This window comes from Acinonyx jubatus, chromosome B2 (genome assembly GCF_027475565.1).
Source record: "Acinonyx jubatus isolate Ajub_Pintada_27869175 chromosome B2, VMU_Ajub_asm_v1.0, whole genome shotgun sequence".
NCBI classification, from domain to species: domain Eukaryota; kingdom Metazoa; phylum Chordata; class Mammalia; order Carnivora; family Felidae; genus Acinonyx; species Acinonyx jubatus.
Window position 1 is genome coordinate 6,747,708 of NC_069385.1, and position 19,007 is coordinate 6,766,714.

At 36.4% G+C, this 19,007-nt stretch overlaps 1 protein-coding gene across 2 annotated transcripts in view; it reads left to right on the plus strand.

The window, feature by feature from the left end:
- The window catches only part of PRKN (parkin RBR E3 ubiquitin protein ligase), a 1,330,206-nt gene that overhangs the window by 657,820 nt on the left and 653,379 nt on the right, over nucleotides 1–19,007 (plus strand). The gene's annotated exons all lie outside the window — the stretch shown is intronic.

Consider the following 19,007-nt stretch of genomic DNA (forward strand, 5'->3'; position numbering starts at 1 on the left):
AGTCTCACACATTCTTCCACTCTTTTCTCAAGTCCAGTGAGTTTCTTCATTATCATTGCTTTAAATTCTCTATTAGACCTGTTCCTTATATCTGTTTTTGCTTAGATCTCCAGCTGTGGCCTTGTCTTGTTCTTTCATTTGGGATAAATTTCTGTGTCCTCATTTTGTCTGCCTCTCTGTATCTCCTTCTGTGTATTAAGAAAGTCAGCTATTTCTTCTGCTCTTGAAAGCAGTGACTTTATGAAGAGTTCCTAGAGTGCCCTACAGTCCCTGTTCATCAGAACCTGGCACTTCAGGAGAGTATCCCAGGTGTTTTGCTTATGCTCTACTGTTGTGTTTGAGTCACGTTGCCTTTCATTGCAGCACATTCACTGACTTTCTGCCTGTTGCTCTCTGTAGTGTTAGTGGGACCCCAGTAGGCCAGCTCTGGAGGGGTATGCCCACCAGGGAACTTGGGAGCAGGGTAGTGGTGGTAGCAAAATTTGCACTGGGCCACTAGTCCTATGCCACATCTCCCCAAGCACTGTGGTGGCTAGGGGCTGTGTGCTAGGATGGCCGGGGCACAAAGATGGTCCCTGCACGCAATGGTGGTTGAGGGTGCATGGTTGGGTGTGGTGGGGTGACTGGGCACTACACGGCAGCTTTACGTTATTTAAAATTCTAAAAAGCATTATGAAAACTAGGTTTTGCTAAAAGTTTCAATAACCCAGAAAGATATAGCAGTTTAAACATTGTATGATCTTAGTAACACGAACTCAAAATACATTAAAGATAAATTGTCAGAATTAACCCAGGATATGAATAAATAGGGCACAGGGCAGGAGACAGTAACATTAACCTCCAAGGGGTGGGAGCTCCAGCAGCATAATCAAGAAGCATGTGACTGATCAGTCCAACCAGTAACCAGTATCACATTGTGAGCACTGCACACAACACCTGGAGAACACCTCCTTTTTCAAAGCATATTTGGAACATTTCAACAATTGATCATGTTTTGGAGCATTAAAACATTTAAATAACACTTACAAAAGCATAACCATAAAAATCTCTGAAACATGGAAATTCAATTATCTTAGTCAATAAAAAACCCAAATGGAAAAATGAAAGCAACCAACAGTGAAAATACACCACATATCAAATCTTTAGGGATGTTGTTAAATTAGAATTTCAAAGGAATATTTAGGACCATAAGGGCTTATTTTATAAAATAAGAGAGAGTAAAATGATTTAAACATATTGTTTAAGAAGGTAGAAAAAGAAATTGTCATATCCAACTAATTTTCTCTCATTTTTAGTGAACACTAAGTGCTGGTTAGATAAAGGAATTGGAGGCATGCACACCTTTTTTATAATTATACCAGTGGCTGGCAGAGCACTCAGTGTGAGAAATTTCATTTGTTCTTTCTCTTATCACCTTTTTTTGTGAATTACATTTTTACAATGCAGCTAAATATAAACTCCTGTATTTTCTAAATCATTGTGTGTGATGTTTGTTTCTTAAGGAGGTGAAAAGATATTCATTTTAAGTAGTTTCTCATACTTAAATTTGCAGGGTGTTTTAAGTTTTTGACAGTATTTTATACAGTAGATAATATATTCTCATGAAAAGTTAAATTTCTATCACTTGAGTAAAATATCCATATACTTAAAATTCAAAAGAACAGGGTCCCTAATGTATTCATAATTAATATTTATACACTCAAAGATAATCTAACTACATCATTTTAAGTAGCAGTGAAATTTAACCTTTGTATTTAGGAGTACAAATATAAACTTGACCCTACCTACACTATAGACAGAGAAATCTGTACCTAATTCAGTTTTACACTAATCGCTGTTATCCAAGGAAAGAACATAGCATTAGTTCTGAAAGGCATCTTACCTTTTTTATAAAAAGAGTTCTAGTCAGCTCAGAGAGTATATATGCTTGAGATTTAAAGAGGGACAGAAATCACTTGGGATTTTCTCCATGAGTAAAATTAAGTCAACTTTGGATACGACATAAGACTTTAAATTTTCTGTGTAAATCTTTTTTTGTATATATATTTTATGTACGATCCCTTAAACAGCAAACATATTTGTGTTTGTCCATGCAGTGAGGTATATGTTTTACTTAGTTGCATACATGAAGGTTAAGACATGCCCAGAAGTCTCATTCTCTCTCTGGGTGTTATTTCTGAGTTCCAAATTATAAGTTAAAACAAGTATCCCCTGTTCATCAAACACTTCCCTGTGAAAACCTCTGACTTAGTCGTGCTTTTGTGGTAATGAAGGGTTTCTAAGCCAACTGTGAGAATGCGGCCTCTTCCCTCACACCTTACAATTAGACAGAAGGGTTTAGGATAAGGGGATAGTCTCTTAGATGACAAGGACAAAAAATTAAATCATGTCTTTGTCTTAGTTCCTTCAGGCTCCTATAACAAAATACCATAAACAGGTGGCTTATAAAAAACAAAGGGCACACTTCCTGATTCACGGATGCCATTGCGTGGTGGAAGGGACAAGGGAGCTCTCTGCTCTTATGAGCCAGTCACCTTCTTAAGGGCCTCACCTCCAAATACCATCACAATGGGAATTAGGCTTCAACCTATCAGTCTGGTGCAACACACATTCCGATCATACCAATCTTCAAAGTAATAAATGAACTAAGGTCATTATTTTTGTTCTTGTTAAAGAGTATTGTTTTACTAGTTAACATCCTATAACATACATCATATTTTGCATTCTGACTAGTAATATTTACCTGATATCCCATGTAAAATAATGTATTTTTAATAATGTAATGTTTAAAATTATTTGACTTCGATATGTGTTAAACTCTTTTACATGGAACTTCTGTTATTTGTCAGACAAAGTTGAGAAGGACATCTTAAAATAGCTCAAATGAAATTAGATACTAAAAACTATCCCCTAAATTATAATAAATAGCATAATTATTAAACTCAATGTAACAAATGGGGGGATACCATCTTACTTAACATACAATTTATTTCTTATATTTTTCCCCAGTTGGGCTCAGGATATGTCAACTGGAACATTAGTTTGAATAAAAGTTAATATTCATAGTCTGTATCTCTGATTTCATCTTCTGGGTAGATGTTGGGTAAAACAAAATGAAGAGTAAATAAGAGTCACCCAATACTGAAAAAACTTTCTAGAGAGAGCATTTGCATAGTTTATGTCCAAAATGTTTCTAATTAATGTTTAAGTTTAATCAAATGACTGTCCTCAAAGGGAATCTGTGTTTCTTTTTGTTGTTTCTATGATTGTTTTAGACTTGATTAGAATCTCACAAAATGAGACTCAAGATTTCTCAGGATGGTTTCCTGGTATAGACTGTATGTTCTTATTTTTTTTCCAGTATCTAATAATAATGAAAAGTTTGCTCTGTTTTGCTCTTAAGGAAAGAGTTCAGGTTGACCAGGTATCCCTGAGATAGTCATAAGAGACCATCTTTATCTGCAAGATATAAAAGGAGCTGCAGACTCCATAACCTTGTGTTGCTAAGCCCATCTGCACAACTCAGTAACCCACATGGACACAGACATTTCCAAATAGGTAGTTAACTCCAGCCCTGTAGCTTCCAGGGGCTGCATCCATCCCAGAGGGCAGCTGGGCATGTAAGTGTGGAGGGCACAGAATAAAAGCAGAAATGAGAGAGGAGACGGCGTGTGCTCCCCACTCTTTCTGCCCTGATGTTTGGTTGAAGAGAAATGGTATCCCTTTCCTGTTCTCGGTAGTCATGTTTTCTTAATTCTAAATAAAATTGAATTGTGAAAGCTTTGAAGTCAAACGCAGATTATGATTGAATGGTATCTAAGCATGACAAAGTGTTCTCTGTTGTCTGACATGCAATTTGGCTGACAAACTAGAAACTTCTGAGGGCATTTTTCAAAAACCGATCAAGTATTCAGACTCAAGGACAGTTCACTTCTAAACTAAGTTTTTAGTACTATATAACAAGAAGGTTCATTTTAAAAAATTAAGGTAAAAATTAGAAGATAGATATTTTTATTACAGAATCAGTGAAAATTTCGCACATATAAATAAAATTATTAAATGTTTATATGAAAAAAATATAGAAGTCTACTATGGAGAAAAAAGTGTGTTTTTAATAGCACTAAAGAAATTGAACTAGTTTTTAATAACCTAAGAATATTTGGGAGGGCTAGAAGCCAAGAATCAATTCAGTTGAACTATTTTTCTGTGATATAACCCCCTTTATTGTCTAGGCTCTTTGACAACTTAGTGGAAAATTATATCAACAGCCATTTCCATGTTATTGTTAAAGACTCCTGTGTACTGCTCCATGAAAAAAAAATCTGCAAGGAAAGGAAACAAGGTACCAGAAATTATTGCATGTGGATCAGAATACCTATACATACAAAGTAACCAGTATCTACACCATAGTCCCACACATATAACCTTGGTTATATGATGATGCCATTGTTCAAGCAAATATCCAGTTCCATAATATATACTTTTAAATACTAAAAATAATTTGTCTCAATTCCATGAAACTCCTGTTTTATGTGAATTGTAAGTATTTTTTTCCACTTGATAACCCATGATTCTAAGTGTCATAATTTGTATCTTATTTTATATGCAATAGAAGAAAATCATGCCTATGACCACTACACTGTAAGATGAGCAATTTAAAATCTGTTTACTATTCCCAGAGGCTTCAAAAGTTACTTTACTTTTTGTCTGTCCATAGAACAATTCCAAAGCCAGATATGATAAGAGGCTGCATTGGAGGTTGTGTTATGGCTTTAGACAAGGGCCCAAGACAATGAAAAATAACCAACAAGGAAATTTATCACAATCAGAAAAAAGGTACATTTCTAGACCACTAGGTTATAGACTGGGGAGAAAGTATATTGATCTACCCGGAAAGCTAGCAATAGGTGTAATAAGATAATTTCGAATAGATTTAAAAGTGAAATTCTGAGAACTGGAGTAAAGGAAGATTAAATACCACTGTAAACATCATTGAACTTTTCAACTGGGGTGGTAGATTGGACCCAACTAGAAATACCAGGGATTAAGGACTGGAGGTCACTCTGTGATCACCACCATGCAGATACACGGGAGGCTAATGGAGTGAGAAGAATAGAAGGAAGATGTACAAGTAATGGGGCAGGGGAATGAGGGCTGCTTCTCAGCAGGTAAATAGCCCTCTTGATCCTTCAAGCAGGTGATCGATGGCTCTCCGAGACCCGCACTTCATCATGTGGTGATGGAGGTCATTAAGAAACCATCATCTCTCTTACTCAGGGCAAGCTAGCTCTCAAAAAGTTATCAAGGGCTATGATAAAATTTAGTTTTTAAGATATATGCTGCAAAAAATACTTAAAGCCAGTTTCCTAAACTTGAGATTTAGAATGAAATCAAAACTGAGAAGAATCCCCTGTGCTCTTGACCACATGTGGTGAAACATTTATTTCTACTAATAGTTCTTGGCAAACAAACAAAGTTTGGTATCCTCAGATTGGAATGTCCTAAAGTGGGTAATAATTTTTTAAAAAAATGAGTGTTTATTTGTATTTAAAGAGAGAGAGAGAGAGAGAGAGGTAGAGAGAGAGAGAAATGGGGGAGGGGCAGAGATAGAGGAAGACACAGAATCTGAAGCAGGCTCCAGGATCTGAGCGGTCAGCACGGAGCCTAACGTGGGGCTGGAACTCACGAACTGCAAGATCATGACCTGAGCTGCGGTCATATGCTTAACTGACTAAGCCACCCAAGCACCCCATAAAGTAGGTGATAATCATCATCCCTTTCAATCCTCAGAGTTTTGGAAACTAAATGTCAGTGTTTTTATGAGATGAAGAGAAAACTTTTATGTTTCAAGATTGGAAAGCAAATATAATTTTTAAAATGTTTGTCCTTCCATTGAAAGAAATACAGTTCTTTTTATAACAGGTATTTACTTGTTGTGTTAGTCACTGTGCAGAAAATAAAGGCTGACCTTCAAGAACTGGGAATCTAGTTGCAGCGCTAAGACTTTACAGTAATGACTGCAATCCGGATTCAACAGAGCAAATAAAAAAACTTATTGAGCATGTCCTCTATGCCAGGCACTGAGAAAGAAAAGCGAGTATTTCTATTTGCTGCTCTCACAGTGTGGAAAAAATTTCAGGGTAGAGTCAGACATACAGGCAAATGGTGGCTTTTACCATGAACTAAGTATTGTTTTGTTTTTTTAATGTTTATTTATTTTTGAGACAGAGAGACAGAGTGTGAGCGGGGGAGAGGCAGAGAGAAAGGGAGACACAAAATCCAAAGCAGGCTCCAGGCTCTGAGCTGTCAGCACAGAGCCCAACGCAGGGCTCGAACTCATGAACCACGTGATCATGACCTGAGCTGAAATCAGACACTTAACCGACTGAGCCACCCAGGCACCCCATAAACTAAGTATTGTTAAAGATGGATATGGAAGACTGTAAAAAGACTTCACCTTGTGAATAAGCAGAGGAAATAAGACAAAGTGGTGTATCCTGAATCCCATGAAACAAGCTCCAGAAATGCTTGTGAAAGTTCAGAGAAGAGAAATTTCCTCCACATAATGGAGTTAAAGAAAAGGCTTCCCACAGGAGATGGTACCTGAGGGAAGGCAGGTGTAATTTCCATAGGTGGTGATGTTGGCAAGGTGGAGAGAGGTTTGTGAGGTAGAGAAAATGATAGGAATAAAGAGATAGAAAATTGAGGGCCATTTATTCCATGAGTTACTATTAGCTGCGAGACAGAATGTTCAGCTCTCCTATGTGTGCAAAACCAAGGTCCTCTTCTTCCATGGAGCTCCTCCCAGCCCGATGACCTGGCACTTGTCAGCAGGGAAGATGAAAATTGAAGAGCCATCAGGCAGGAAGAGCCCCTTGAGAAGCATCTAGAATTTAGTGGTGACTGGAAACAAGAGGCAGTCCAGGTTCCTTTTTGTGTATTTGTTATTTTGTTTGTGGGTTTCCACGTAGAGGATTATAATAGAAATAATCTGACCATGGAGAAGTTTAGATATTTTGAAATAGCAGTTGAGCTGGTTGGCATGATGGGTGGAATGGAGCAAGGCGCGCGCACACACACACACACACACACACACACACACACACACAATCTTGAAGGGAACAAAACTTAAAGATAACTTTTATACAATTTGTTTATTGTCCTTGATTCCCCAGGAACATGTGAATAAAGGTAAATGGGAATTGGCATTTTGCCGTCCTTAAAACTAGAAACACAACATACAAATGAGATTTTGGTTTGGAACCCATGAGAAGCACCACACTTTTCTTGTATTTATTGGGTCATTAAGAGCAGCCATATGGTTGTCTTCTGTCCTATCTGTTCACGTTTCTCCAGTATGTTCCTCAGTGGGAGTCGGTTTAGTGGTTGATTGAAATTCTATCTTTATCGGCAACTTTCTGTTTTCTGTAATTGCCCACAGTGGATGATCCAATATGAAGGGTTTCCTTTTCTTTCTGTTCCTGCCACCCCCTTCTTGTCAATCTTACTGGAAAACCAGAGTTGCTTTCTGTTTGTTTGTTTGTTTGTTTGTTTGTTTGTTTTGTTGCCATTGACTTTTGAAAATATTAAAGGGGGCAGAAAATAGGTTACTACAAGAAATAAATTTTGAGTCTATCTGACAATCTATTTCTTCTTAAGGACAACCAAGCTGACTAGAACTATATGCTAAACAGTTTGAGGAGTGCTGGACTGAGTTTTAAGTGTATCTGTAACTCCTTCTGTTTTTATGTGCATGTTAATTAGCTTCTGTTCATTTCCAGTCTTCATTTGTGAAGTAAAGATTGTACATCACTCTTGAAATTTCACTGAGTGTTTGTAGGGAGTCAGGACTCAGTACCTTTGCCTGGTTTTCAGAAACAGAAGGTGTTCTGTTGGGACGGCATAACTGTCAATATCTGTAGATTTTCATAAGTTATTCAGAAATACCTATGTTTTTCTGGATCACAGAAATGTCATTTTTTCTTAGAGTTATCTAATTTATTCATTCTTTTTCCAGCCCTATAAAAATGAACTATTTCAATGAAGCAAAGAACCAATTCTCCATGTGCTTCTAACATTTCATTAAAATTTGCACTGATGTTCACAAGAATTATAAATCTCATTAAGTGAATTTATGTTAAGCAATTAAAATCATATCACTTATCACAGTGTCCAATATATGAAGACCCTTTAGAGAATCTATTCTAATTTAGTATTTAAGAGTGAGTAGTATTAGTTATTATAAGGCATGCATTTAAATTTGGACATTTTCTTGATTGAACAATGAAATATTTAAAATGCACTCACTGCTATGGACTGTGGTTCAGTCACACACTTGAATGATGAAATGTTTATCCCATATACAAAAAAGCAAATATAAATGGAGAAGAATGCATAGTGGGGTTCATTGAAGGTCATCAGTTATGGCATGTGGCTCTATAAGAATGAAACCACAACACTAGAAATACTAAACTACATTTTATTAGATTTGAGCCTGGAGGAGCTTCTTAGGGATGGCTTATATTTACTCTTAAGGAATCAATAGTCAACAGAACTGTTATAAAGAAGGGGCCACTGTAGGACAGGATCCATCAGCCACAGTTATGGAACTAGATGAACTCTGTGACTATCAGATCCCAAGAGTGCAAATAATGGAAATGTTATCCAGACCAGAGAACTAGTGAGGACACTACAAAGTCATGATTACTACAAATTAGGATTTAGAATCCACTAATCCTGGTCACTACACACTCTTGAAAGCATGGATCTTTGGAAATCATGGAATGGCATCATATTAACAACTATGATTTAGTCTGAGTCTTCCACATTTTCTTTCCAGCCATCACAACTGATTACCTCGCAAAGATTCTGTCACAGATATCACAGGTAGCTCTCCAAAAGAGAAAACAAAATCACACCACAATAACAACCAAACTCCTCCATAGTGGTGAAAGCCAATCTCTATTAGAGGAGGCAGCGAGGCAGAGAAAGTAATTAAGGTTAGCCGAATCAATGGAAATTAATTGCTCTATGTTAAGGAGAAAGGCCTCCAACTGGTAAGAATTGCCATGGGTCTGACCAAAAACATTTTCAGGTTTAGGAACTAAATTTTAGCAACTCCTATCTTGAAGAGACCAACTCATGAGCTAAACCAACATGCAAAAGACTTTGTTTGTTAACCATGATATCAGTTTGTTAATTTATACTCTTGGTACAATATCTCCAACTGCACAATATCCACATCTACCCCCACAGATCTGTTTCTTTTCCTTTTTTGCTTCTGCTCCTCTGCCTTCTCTCTCCCTCCCTCTTTCTCTCTCTCTAGCTTTCCCCCTCCATTCCTTCCTCCTTCTTTCTTATCTCTCTTACCTCCGCTCCTCCCTGGCAGCTCCCAGCTCCCTGGGCCTTGCCCCAAATCAACAAGCTATGCATCCTTGTGTGGTTGTTTATAAAGTGTCCACAGTTTCTTTGATGGTTCCCTCCTTACGCGTTGGGTCCTAATTCTCCTTCCCTCACACCTGGGCCAGCCATGGTGCTCTGTTCCTAGAGAATAGAAAGCAGTGGAAGTGATGCTGTGTTGTGAGGCCAGGTCACAAAAGGCAAAACCACATCTGTGTGGCTTTCTCTCTTTTGAGACACACATACTAGGAGCCCTCAACCAACACGGAAAACTGATTGGATTCCCTACAGCTGTAATGGTGAGAGACCAAAAGGAGAGGAGGCCATACAGGAATAGGGACAGGTACCTAAGGAAGCCAAGCGTTCCACACCCAGCGGGTTTGCCTTTCCATCTTCAAGTGTCATTTGTGTGAACAAGAGGGCCCTCAGACCACTCCAACTTTTGAGCCTCCCTGGCTGTTGTAACAGGAGCAGAGATAAACAGCCTCAACCAAATGGTGCTTAAATTGCAGCTTTGTAAGTAACATAAAATTTTTAAAAATTTGTTTAAAACACTAACATTTGGGGTGTTGTGTTGCCGTAGATACCTGGAACCCCTTCCATGGTGTTCTGCATGATCATGTTATTATACAAAAGACTATGCACGCTCAGATGTATAAATATGTGTGTGTGTATGCCACACATTTATGAAAGGGGGTTCAACTTAAAAACTCAGACAGTGGTTTGATGATGAAGCATGTGACCTGAGAGAGTTCATCCATGCTGGGCTAGAATCATTTGTATATTTGAAGCATATTTTTACCTTAGATAATATTGGATAAACAATAACAAGAATTTTCGGGTCAATTCCCCCACTTACTAGGTACCAACTACACCTCCTAGTCAGTTACATATCTTCCCAACGTAATCTTATCATGTCTCCCTGAAGTTACACCCTGATCTTCTAGATTTGTGTGTGTAGTTCCCAAGCCACCATTAACAACATATTGACAAATGGTTTTAGGTCAATGTCCTGCTTTTACAGGAGTCACACTTGACCAGAGACTGAACTAGCAGACCAGCGCTTGGGTAGTGGGGTCAGAGAAGCTTGATAGGAATTCTTGTTCTGTTACTTACCGGCTGGTGACCTCGGACAAAATCTTTCCACCCTGTCAGTTTCCTCGTCTGTGAAACAGAGATACCAGTGCATTTTATACAAGGTTATTGGAAGGACTGAGTCTGATGAAGAGTATAAAGTGCATATGCTAGAACGTCTCATGGTAAAGAATCAGTAAATTGTAATTAGTATAAGCATAGCTGTTGCTACTATAATGTGTTGACTCGTACTAGATTTGATCTCACAAGGTGGTTTTTCTCCAGCCTTTTCCACCAGGACTGGAGACAAGTTACCAGAATGCTTATGCAGTTGATTGCCATTTATACAAATGACAAGAAGCATTCAAATTAATGGTTTCTCTGATAATAACTCTGTAGCAAACTGTAGCATCTGTAGTTCCTTAAATAAAAATATACTCAATTTGCATTTCATATAATACATGAATGTAACACAAATAACATTTTCTACCAGCTAATAGGGAGGAAAAATATTACATCATCATAATGACTTGGAAAAGCATTATTGTTGATCTTTATTTTTTGAGAACCATATGCCAGCATAATTTTTATAACACCACATTTTTAGTTTTTTATTTTAATTCCAGAATAGTTACATACAGTATTATATTAGTTTCAGGTACAAAATTTCAACAGTTTTATACATTACTCAGTGCTCATCATGGTACGTGGACTGCTTAATCCTCTTCACCTATTTTACCCATCCCTTCACTCACCTCCCCTCTGGTAACCATCTGTTTGTTCTCTGGAGTTGAGGCTGTATCTTGGTCTCTCTCTCTCTCTCCCCCTCTCTCTTTCCTTTGCTCATTTGTTTTCCTTCTTAAATTCCACATATGAGTAAAATCATATGGTATTTTTCTTTCTCTGGTTTATTTCACGTAGCATTATACTCTCTAGCTCCATCCATGTCGTTGCAAATGGCAAGATTTCATTCTTTTTATGGCTGAATAATATTCCATTGTGTGTATGTGTGTGTATACACACACGCGCGCACACACACACACACACATAGATATGCATATGTCACTTCTTTATCCATTTATGTCGATGGACACTTAGGCAGCTTTCATATCTTGGCTATTATAAATAATGCTGCAGTAAACATAGGGATGCATGTATCCCTTTGAATTACTGTTTTTGTGTTCTTTGGGTAAATAGCCAGTAGCGTAATTACTGAATGGAAGAGTAGTTCTATTTTTAACTTTTTGAGGAACCTCATACTGTCTTCCACAGTGGCTGCACCAGTTGGCATTCCCACTTATAGTGCATGAGGGTGTCTTTTTCTCTACTCCTCACCAGTACCTGTGGTTTCTTGTGTTTTTGATTTTAGCAATTCTGATGGATGTGAGATGATATTGTAGTTTTGACTTGTATTTCCCTGCTGATGAGTGATGTTGAGCATGCTTTCATCTACCTGTTGGCCGTCTGGATATCTTCTCTGGATAAATATCTGCTCACATCTTCTACCCATTTTGTAATTGGATTCTTTGTGGGTTTGTGTGTGTGTGTGTGTGTGTGTGTGTGTGTGTGTGTGTGTGTGTGTGTTGGATTGTATAACATACAATAATATTTTGGATATTAACCCTTTATCAGATATGTTGCTTGCAAATAACTTATCCCTTTCAGTAGGTTGTCTTTTAGTTTTATTGATTGTTTCCTTTGCTGTGAAAAGGTTTTGTTTTGATGTAGTCCTGTTTATTTTGCTTTTGTTTATCTTGCCTCAGGAGACATATCTAGAAAAATGTTGCTACAGCCAGTGTCAAAGAATTTAGTGCCTGTACTCTCTTCTAGGATTTTTATGGTTTCAAGTCTCATATTAGGTCTTTAATCCACTTTGAGTTTATTTTTGTATATTGTGTAAGAAAGGGGTCCAGTTTCATTCTTTTGCATGTTGCTATCCAGTTTTTCCAACACCATTTGTTGGAGAGATTGTCTTTTTTCCATGGCATATTATTCCCTTCTTTGTTGGAGATTAATTGCCCATTTAATTGTGAGTTTATTTCTGGGCTTTCTATTCTGTTCCATTAATTTGTGTGTCTATTTCAGTGCTAGTACCATACTGTTTTGATTACTGAAGCTTTGTAGCATATCTTGATATCTGGGATTGTGATTCCTCCAATTTTGTTCTTTTTCAAGAATGCTTTGGCTATTTGGGATCTTTTTTTGTTTTAGGATTGTTTGTTCTAGTTCTGTGAAAAATGCTGTTGATACATTGGTAGAGATTGCATTAAATCTGTAGATTGCTTTGAGTACTATAGACATTTTAACATATTTGTTCTTCCAATTCATGGGCATGGAATGTCTTTCCATTTACTTGTGTTGTCTTCAATTTCTTTCATCAATGCTTTATGATTTTCAGACTATAACTCTTTCACCTCTTTGTTTAAGTTTATTCCTAGGTATTTTATTATTTTTGGTAAATTGTAAATGGGATTGTTTTCTTAATTTCTCTCTCTTCTGCTTCATTACTAATGCATAGAAATGCAACAGATTTCTGTACACTGATTTTGTATCCTGTGACTTCACTGAACTCATTTATCAGTTATCAGTAATCAGTATCAGTAATCAGTAACCAGTTATCATTTATCAGTAATAGTTTTTGTTGGAGTTTCAGGTTTTCTATATATAGTATCATATCATCTTCAAATAGTGAAAGGTTTACTTCTTTCTTACCAGTTTGGATGCCTTTTATTTCTTTTTGTTGTCTGACTGCTGTGGCTAGAACTTCCAATACTATGTTGAATAAAAGTGGTGAGAGTGAACATCCTTATCTTGTTCCTGACCTTAAAGGAAAATCTCTCCATTTTCACCATTGATTATGATGTTTGCAGTGGGTTTTTCATATAAAGCCTTTATTATGTTGAGGTATTTTCATCTCAGCCTACTTTGTTGAGGTTTGTTTTGTTTCGTTTTTATCATGAATGGATGTTATACTTTGTCAAATAGTTTTTCTGCATATTGAAACGATTATATGGTTTTTATCCTATTACCGATGTGATGTATCACACTGATTTATGAATAGCGAGCCGACCTTACTTCCAAGGAATAAATCCCACTTGGTGGTGGTGAATTGTTTTTTATTGTATTGCTGCATTCAGTTTGGTAGTATTTTGTTGAAGAATTTTGCATCTATGTTCATCAGAGATATAGGCCTGTAGTTCTCTTTTTTGTGGTGTCTTTATCTGGTTTTGTTATCAGGGTAATCCTAGCCTCATAAAATAAATTCATAGGTTTTCCTTCCTCTTGTATCGTATGAAATAGTTTGAGAAGAATAGGTATTACCTCTTCTTTCAGTGTTTGGTAGAATTCACCTGTGAAGACATCTGGTCCTGGACTTCTGTTTCTTTGGGAGTTTTTTGATTACTGATCAGTTTCTTTGCTGGTTATCAGTCTTTCAAGTTTTCTATTTCTTCCTGTTTCAGTAATGGTAGGTTATTTATTCTAAGAATCTCTCTCTTTTATCTAGGTTGTCCAAGTTGTTGCCATATCATTTTTATAATATTCTCTTATGATGTATTATAATATTCTGTTTATAATATGTAAAATAACATATTATTTTATAATAAGAATAATAATATTTATAATAGTCTATAATATAATAATATTCTTGTTTATATTTCTGTGATGTCAGTTATATATTCTCCCCTTTCATTTCTGATTTTCTTTATTTGAGTCCTCTATCTCTCTCTCTCTTTTTTTTTTATTAGCTTGGCTACAGGTTTTCTGATTTTGTTGACCTTTTTGAGGAACCAGCTGCTGGTTTTATTGATCTGGCCTATTATGTTGTTGTTGTTCCTGTTGTTGATGTTGTTGTTGTTTCTATATCATTTATTTCTACTCTAATCTTTATTATTTCCTTCCTTCTGCTTGTTTTGGATTTTGTTAATTCTTATTTTTGTAGCTCCTTTAGGTGTAAAGTTAGGTTGTTTTTTGGGGGGAGAGGGGGGTTTTTTCTTGCTTCTTGAGGTAGGTCTGTATTTCTATAAACTTCCATCTTAGAATCACTTCTGCCGCATCCCGAAGGTTTTGACCATTGTGTTTTTATTTTAAATAGTCTTCATGTAACTTTATATATCTTCTTTGATTTCTTGGTCGACCCATTTGTTGTTTAGCAGCATATTATTTAACCACCATGTATTTGTGCTCTTTGCAGATTTTTTCCTGTGAAACTAGATTTCTAGTTTCATAGTGTTGTGTTAGAAGTTCATGGTATGCCTTTGATATTTTTTAATTTGCTGAGGCTTGTTTTGTGGCCTAACATATGATCTATTCTAGAGAATGTCCCATGTGCACTTGAAAAGAATATATATGCTACTGTTTCAGGATGGAATGTCCTGAATATATCTGTTAAACCCATCTAGTCCAGTGTGTCATTAAAAGCCACTGTTTCCTGGTTGATTTTCTGTTTAGATGATCTGTCCATTGATCTGAGTGGGGTGTTAAACTCTCTAACTATTGTTTTATTGTTACTGATTAGTTCCTTTATGTTTGCTATTAACTTTTATGTATTTGGTTACCCACATGTTGGGTGCATAAGTGTTCACAATTGTTATATCTTCTTGTTGGGTTTATAGTGTTTTTCTTTGTCTCTTGTTATAGTTTTTGTTTTAAAATCTATTTTGTCCAATATATGTATTGCCACCTGGCTTTTTTTTTTTTTTTGACATCCATTTGCATGATAGGTATTTCTCCATTCAATCTGCATGTTTCTTTGGGTGTGAAGTGAGTCTCCTGTAGGCAGCATTTACATGGGTCTTGTTTTTTATCTACTCTGTTACCCATGTCTTTTGATTGGAGCATTTAGTCCATTTACATTCAAGGTAATTATTGATTGATATATATTTATTTTTATTTTATTATTTTTGTGCTTATTTTTATAGTTTTTCTCTGATCTTTTCTTCTCCTCTTTCTCTCATGGTTCGCTGGCTTTCTTAATGATATACTTGGCTTCCTTTCTCTTTATTCTTTCCATATCTATTACTGGTTTTTGATTTATAGTTACCATTTGGTTTGTATATAACATTGTCTGTATATAGCAGTCTATATTAAGTTGATTAAGTTTAATTCCATTCTTTACCCCTCTTCTTCTCACATTTTAGGTATGTGGGATTATAGTTTACATCCTTGTATTTTGTGACTCCTTTGCCTAATTTTACAGATATACATTAAACCCTTATTCGCAAGCATTATTTGTTCTGGAAACATGCTTGTAATCTAAAGTACTTGTATATCAAAATGAATTTCCCCATAAGAAAGAGTGGAAACTCAGATGATTCATTCCACAACCCCAAAATATTCATATAAAAATGATTACAGTACTGTAATATAATACAAAAGAAAAAAAGAAAATACAAAATATAAAGAAAAATAAACAAGTTAGCCTGAACTTACCTTTGAAAATCTTTGTGTTGGTGTGCGGTAGACAAGAAATAGGAACATTATTGTGTTGGATGACTTTTGCTATCACTAACGGAATCTCTGCTAGAGATTGGCTCAGTGGAATCTTTTTCTTTTCGTGAAATATGCAATGATACTTGCTTTTGCCTCCTTTTGAGGATTTCATGGAAATGTGCCATTGCATTGTCGTTAAATGGATTTATCTCTTGCGCTGCTCCAGCCTTCTTTGTGTGGTGTTTTTCTACAAAATTTTGTGGTTTCCCACAGTTTACACATCTCCCAAATCTCATTTAAAGTGAGGGATTCCTCCAACTTTTTTTCCTCCTCCTCTGCATATGAGATGCAGACACAGACTTATAAAATCTTGCAGTTTTGGCCACTCACCTACCTCATTTGTACTTCTTGATGATTTCCTTCTTAACTTCCACCATAATCATCTCCTTCTTCTCACCACCTTTCTTTTCAACTTTTTTCTGCATGAGGGCCATTGTATACACTCGCACAGATGTTGACTATAGTATATAGTATTAATAAAGTCTGTCATATACTGTATTTAATGTAACTGGCAATAAGGTAGCAGAGAAAAGGGTCTATATCTGCAGGCAGCCTGACCTAGAATGAAGCAAAGCATTCCTAACCTGACTCTTGTATGGAAAAGCAAAGGACAATCTATAGGTTCTTTGAAGTGACAAAAAATACACTAGTGCCAGTCGTGGGCACCTTCTAATGTTCTGAAAAATCACTACACCATTCTGCCAAACACCATGGCCTGAGACCAAGCGTCCGAGCATATGAAACAATTGTCCACAAGCCCTCAGAGAGAGAGAGAGAGAGAGAGAGAGAGAAGAACCATTGGCTCAGTTTTGATCATGTGACATTCAGTTTCACATACTCTTCGTATTGCAAGGCATCGCTTGTTTATCAAGTTAAAATTTATTAGAAATGTTTGCTCATCTTGCAGAACACTTCAGAGCAAGTTACTCACAATCCACATTTTTACTGTACTTATTTTTACTGCTGTTTTATTTCCTATTTTTTATACTCTTACTTATGGTCTTTCCTTTCCACTCGAAGATTCTTAAATACAGAGAACAAACTGAGGGTTGATGAGGGGTGGGGGAGAGGGGAAAGTGGGTGATGGGCATTGAGGAGAGCACTTGTTGGGATGAGCACTGGGTGTTGTCTGGAGACCAATGTGACAATAAATTATATTAAAAAATAAATTAAAAAAATAAAACTCCAGGCTTAAACTAAATACATTAATAAATTAATTGAAAAAATAGGGACACTTTGGTGGCTCAGTCAGTTGAGAGTCAAACTCTTGATTTCGGCTTAGGTCATGATTTCGGGGTCATGGGATTGAGCCCCACATTGGGGCTCTGTATGGAGCCTGGTTAAGATTCTCTTTCTCTGCCTCTCTCCTGCACTCATGCTCTCTCTCTTTCTCTCTAAAATAAATAAAATTTAAAAACATTAAAATTCTAGGCCTTAAGTAGTGCTGGTTATAAGAACTCACAAAATTCAGCCCTTCCTACTTTCCAAGCCAAATATCATGAGGATTCGTCTTGCCCATGTGGGATCCCCAGTGTGATCATCTTTTTCTTACCCACCTCTGCACTCCAGACTCCCTCTTGACCAAAATGCCCAGGGCCCTTTTAGCTCCCCAGTGCATCTCCACTCTTGACTCTTCCTACCCTCTTCATAATGACCTTTAGTTATGGAGTTTGTTCTGCCAGCCCTCATTTTCTGGGTTGTTTACACTGATGTAACTGTTATCTAGTTGTAGTGGTGGTACAAGGCGAGCTTAGGGTCCTCCTACTCTGCCATCTTCCCAGCCTGTCCCCAATACCACATATTTTTAAATGTCATACTAGAAGTACAATTTAAAGCTATGATATGTCATTTTTATTGAATTTATTATGTTCAACGAGAAATGTTACCTTTTTTGAGTCTAAGAACTGAATGTTGGCTGAAAAAAAATTAGCCGATATACTTTCGCCTAAAGATAAGGGTAAAACTCATGTTTAATCAAACCTCCTGGAGAGCACTACTGTTCACATTGGCTGTATATTCTTCTAGACTGTTTTCAAGGTGTAGACACATGTGCACATGAACACAACACACACTTATGTTTAATAGAATCCTATCTCATATATTATTGTGTGACTTGTGTCTTGTACTGCATGCATCATACTCATTTTCCATATCAGTAGACAGAGGTCTACATAATAATATGATGATTGAGAGTATTATGTTTCAGTGAGCCTCTTTTGATAAGTATCTGAGTTCTACACTTCACTACAAAAGTAGCACTTTCATGTTCTTCCTTGTGTACATCTCCATAAACTTGTGTGGTCACATGTTCTGAGTATAATTTTAGAAGAAGAGTTGCTGTGGTGAACGTATTCTACATTTAAAGTGTTATGGTGCTTAATTCCCAAAGGTCCTTTAGAAAGTTTACACCAACTTCCACTCTCCCTATAGCCATAAGAACACACTTTATTCACATTCTTTATCAGTGGATGCTCCCATTCTTTTTTTTTTTTATCTTTGCCAATTATTTAGGGAAAACATGGCATCTCACGTTACATTGCCTTTCTCTAGTTACCTGAAAGCTTAAGTATGTTTTCTTTTTTTATTGATCACCATTACAACTATTTTCTTATAATCAAACTTTATAAACATTTTTGTGTCATATATGTTGCAGATATTTTTACCACTAAGTAAATTAATTTGAAAGCATTTTTATGATGTTTTACAGCTCTTTAAGCTGTGCATTAGAATGGAGTTTCATGTATCATTTTCTGCATAGAATTGTGCCTTTGCAATCATTCTTACTTAACAGGATCTTGACACTCAAATTCATTGTAGGTATTTCCTGAAAATATTTTCAAGTTTTCTTATGGATTCACTTTTAAAACTATGTGCTCTGTATAGAGTTTATTTTAGTGTGAAGGGTTTTATATGAATCCAGTTTTACTTCTTTCTCCCCCCAAAACCTACAAATTACATTTTCTTCATTGTTTACTGAATAAAACACATTTCCCCACTGATTTGAAATAAATCCCATCTTTATATTATATTATATTAACTTTGAG